The 5000-nt window shown below is 33.8% G+C and overlaps 1 protein-coding gene across 1 annotated transcript in view; it reads left to right on the top strand.

Moving 5' to 3' along the window:
• Positions 1–5000, top strand: part of LOC137656819 (polypeptide N-acetylgalactosaminyltransferase 1-like) — a 295944-nt gene that overhangs the window by 105467 nt on the left and 185477 nt on the right.

Consider the following 5000-nt stretch of genomic DNA (forward strand, 5'->3'; position numbering starts at 1 on the left):
TATATATATGTGTGTGGTGTGTGTGTGTGTGTGTGTGTGTACTATTTTCATTGTAACAAGCTTGGCTGTGATTGTCTGGGACACTTTCCTGTTGGCGTTGTTTCATTCTCCAAATATGCAGTGACTCCCAAATACACATAATCAGGTTACAAATACAACAACAGTAAAAAATGTATCCTTTTCTAGTCCACTACGGGACAAAGGCCTCAGCCATGGCTGGGGGTTTCGGTAATTTTCATCACCGCAGTGGGCACTGTGGATTGGTGATGGTGAGAGATTTTAATCACAGCAAAACAACCTAGTATGGATGGCCCTTACTAGTACAGCCTTGTATTCACAAGCTTTATATTGTATTTGCAGACTTTACACTGTATAACTTTATAATGGAGGTTTACCACTTATATTTGAGGTTGTTTTACTTTTTATTTCTCAAATTATAACTGGCAAATTATATATATATATATATATATATATATATATATATATATATATATATATATATATATATATATATATATATTCTCTACATTCCCTGCAATATCATTTAGAGAGAGAGAGAGAGAGAGAGAGAGAGAGAGAGAGAGAGAGAGAGAGAGAGAGAGAGAGATTTTCGTAGGACAGCGAAAACTGCGGTCGTCTACATCTTGTCATCACTGTTATAATTTATACAGTATTTTGTTTTGGCCAAATATGCAACTGTAAGTAAGTATAAGAAAGATGTCATAGACTCTATTAAAAGCATCTTTATTGTGATAAATTATGACAATGGTCAAGAATGCAATAAAATTTACATAATTCAACAAATGTAACGTCATGCGATTATGGATTTAATTAGAGCTATTACTTTAGCAGAGGACTCTACAGGCCTCTTATTTTTTTAATCTTATTTTCTTATTTTAAGTCATGAGTTTAGTTCCAAAAAGTTTTTTTTTTTTTTTTTTTTTTTTTTTTTTTTTTTTTTTTTTTTTTTTTTTTTTTTTTTTTTTTTGGTGGTGGTGGTGGGGTGGTGTCATAGCCTTTGTGCCATGATTTTCCACTGTCTTGGTATAGAGTTCTATTGCTTCAGAGTACACTATTCTGTTTTAATTCTGTCCCTCTTGCTCTATTTTTTAAGTTTTCATGGTATATATATGAAAGGTCTTATTTTTTTACAGTTATTTATATCTTTTAATCCTACTTTAAGTTATGGGTTTCATTTAAAACGCGTGGGTTTTTTTTTTTTCTCGGGGCACATTATTCTATCTTATTTCTCTTCCTTTTATTTTTTTTTTTTTTTGTTTATGGTTTATATATGAAAGGTCTATGTTACTGTTCTTAAGATATTTTATTTTAATCGTTCATTAGTTCCCTTATAGTTTATTTATTCCCTTATTTCCTTTCCTCACTGGGGCTAATTTTTCCCTGTTTTAGCACTTGGGCTTATAGCATCCTGCTTTTCCAACTAGGGTTGTAGCTTAGCTAGTAATAATAATAATGATAATTCCGTTTCATTATACTGTAATTGCATATGGTAGATAAATTTCAATTTATGCATTTATTAAAATACCATCAGTTACTTAAACATAATAGTTATTAGAGTTCATGATTTATTGTATTTGTTGTATCATTTGTAGTATTTGTAGTATTTATTGTATTGTTATTAGTAATATTTTACCTAATTACTTATCTTGGGTTAGAGTTCTCTTGCTTGAAGATACACAGGCACACTATTCTATCTGTTTCCCTGTTTTCTTTCCTCACTGTGCTATTTATCCTGGTGGAGCTCTTGGGCTTATATTATCATGCTTTTCCAACTAGGATTGTAGCTTAGCTAGTAATAATAATGTAAAAGGTTATTCAAACAAAATGAGTCTTTTATAGTTTATCTATGAAATATCTGTTTTGATGTTGTTGCTGTTTTTTTTAAATATTTTATTTTGATTGTTCATTATTTCTCAGATTGTTTATTTATTTCCTTATTTCCTTTCCTCGCTGGGCTATTTTTCTCTGTTGGGGCCCTTGGGCCTTATAGCATCTTGCTTTTCCAACTAGGATTGTAGCTTAGCTGCTACTACTACTACTACTACTACTACTACTACTACTACTACTACTACTACTACTACTACTACTACTAATAATAATAATAATAATAATAATAATAATAGTAATAATAATAACAATAAATAGCTGCAGTTATTGTTGTATATTCTACAACACCAATCGTCTATTGCACTGCAAGAATATGGAATAAATTTAGCATAATTTCGTATTATTTCGCCGTTCATCTCATCATCCCTAGCACACCCTTATTGATATGAATGTTTGGCATTTTGATGTTCCTAGATCACAGTTTAAGTCATCTCATTATGAATTGTTTGAAGGGGAGTGATGCTTGGCTGATTTAATTAAACATTTAATGTATGGTTTTTATTGAGGATGAGCACGATAGTATAATCCTTAAATTTACATGTTTATATAAATTATATATATATATATATATATATATATATATATATATATATATATATACACATATATTATTATTATTATGTATATATATATATGTATATACATATATATATTTATATACATATATTATTATTATTATTATTATTATTATTATTACTTGCTAAGCTGCAACCCTATTTTGAAAAACAAGATGCTATAAGCTCAGGGGCCCCAACAGGAAAAATTGCCCAGCCAGTGAGTAAAGGAAACAAGGAAAAATAAAATATTCAAAAACAGTAACATTTAAATAAATATTTTCTTATATAAACTATAAAAGCTATAAGAAAGCAAGAGGAAGAGAAATGAGATAGAATAGTGTGCCGGAGTGTACCCTCAAGCAAGAGAACTCTAACCCAAGACAGTGGAAGACCATGGTACAGAGGCTATTTCACTATCCAAGGCAAGAGAACAATGGTTTGATTTTGGAGTGTCCCTTCTAGAAGAGCTGCTTACCATAGCTAAAGCGTCTCTTCTACCCTTACCAAGAGGAAAGTAGCCACTGAACAATTGCAATGCAGTATCCCCTTGGGTGAAGAAGGAATTGTTTGATAACCTGTGTTGTCATGTGTATGAGGACAGACGAGGATCTGTAAAGAATGTGCTAGACTATTCGGTGGATGTGTAGGCATAAGGAAAGTGAACCGTAACCAAAGCGAAGGATTCAATGTAGTACTGAATGGCCAGTCAAAAGGACCCCATAACTCTCTAGCGGTAGTATTTCAAACGGGTGGCTGATGCCCTGGCCAACTTACTACCTATAAATAGAGGAGAATAGGTGAGTAGCCCCCTGAAGATATTTATAAATGTTTTTTTCGCGGACGAGGTCGTATTATTATTATTATTGTTGTTGTTATTATTATTATTATTTATTATTATTATTATTATTATTATTATTACAAGCTAAGCTATAATCCCAGTTGGAAAAGCAAGATGTTGTAAGCCGAAGGGTTCCAACAGGGCAAAATAGCCCAGTGAAGCATTAAAAACAATTAAATAAACAAGCTACAATAGAAGAATAAATATAAAAATAAAATATTTTGAGAACAGTAACACCATTAAAATTAAATCTTCCGTATATAAACTATAAAAAACTTCAAGAAAAAAAACAAGAGGAAGAGAAATAAGACAGAACAGAATACCTGAGGGTAACTCCTATCATGATATTCTTCAGAGACAGGTTTGGAGGTGGTACGTGATTCATTCACTCGGCTCCTACTTTCTTTAACATTATCATCATCTTACTCTGGTCTCTTCCTTCTCTTTCGCCTGCTGCTGAGTGATGGGAGGAGGGGGAGGCACTGCTCGTTCGGCAGGGAGGTGACTGTAGGGAGCACTGGCTATTAATACCTTTAGGAACTCGGATTAGGTCCGATATTTTCGTTCGTATCTCCCCTATGTAATATATATATATATATTATATATATATATATATATAATATATATATATATATATATTATCTTCCCGGTCACGCTCAGCTTTCCCTGTCCCTCCGGGTAGGGGGAAGAGGGGAGCAGTCATACCCGGGTTAGAGGGGGTTGTTGCGTGTGTGTGTGTGTGTGCATATTATATCTAAATATTTAGTCGTCATTTTTGACGGGTTGTGTACACTAGTCCAAACACCCACACACGCACAGACATATATATAATATATATATATATATATATATATATAATATATATATATATATATATATTTAGAGAGAGAGAGAGAGAGGAGGAGAGAGAGAGAGTGTGTGTGTGTATCCTCGTAATAGCTCTCCCCCTTCTTGGATGGGGATGATCCCGTGTATGACTTTCTCTTTTAGATTATGTCATGGCCATACACATTCTTTCTTAATTCTAAATGTTCTTCTTCACCTCCTAAGTAGGAACAACAACAGCAGTTGACTAGCAACCAAGCCACGTCATTTGTAGACAGCGATCTCGCGTGAATAGGTTATCAAAATCAGGGCTACTCGGTAGAGAGAGAGAGAGAGAGAGAGAGAGGAGAGAGAGAGAGAGAGAGAGTAGAGAGAGAGAGAGAGAGTTGGGGTGGGTTGTAACCTTCATTCCAAAAGCACAACATGGCACTTACGCATGATTGAAAAGCTACACGTGAGCCCATCAATGGGGGACAGATGTTAGTTGGCGCATGCGTAGAAGCATTTGGGGTTGAAGGGTTTACCAGGGAAGGGGGGGAAGTTGTGTATGGACTCAGCCTAGGCATAAATGAGAGAGAGAGAGAGAGAGAGAGAGAGAGAGAGAGAGAGAGAGAGAGAGAGAGAGAGAGAGAGAGAGAGAGAGAGATTCATCTGCTAAAAATTCATTTTAAAGGAAATAAACAGAGAGAAGAATAAGGAGATTACTATTATTCTTATGAAAACATTTATTTGCTAAGGAATAGAACGAGTTAAAAATCGTCTATTGTAACAAATCAATGGCAAAGATTGTAACAAAATAGTGAGAGAGAGAGAGAGAGAGAGAGAGAGAGAGAGAGAGAGAGAGAGAGAGAGAGAGAGTTAAAAATACATTT

The sequence above is a fragment of the Palaemon carinicauda genome, chromosome 17, assembly GCF_036898095.1.
Source record: "Palaemon carinicauda isolate YSFRI2023 chromosome 17, ASM3689809v2, whole genome shotgun sequence".
NCBI classification, from domain to species: Eukaryota; Metazoa; Arthropoda; class Malacostraca; order Decapoda; family Palaemonidae; genus Palaemon; species Palaemon carinicauda.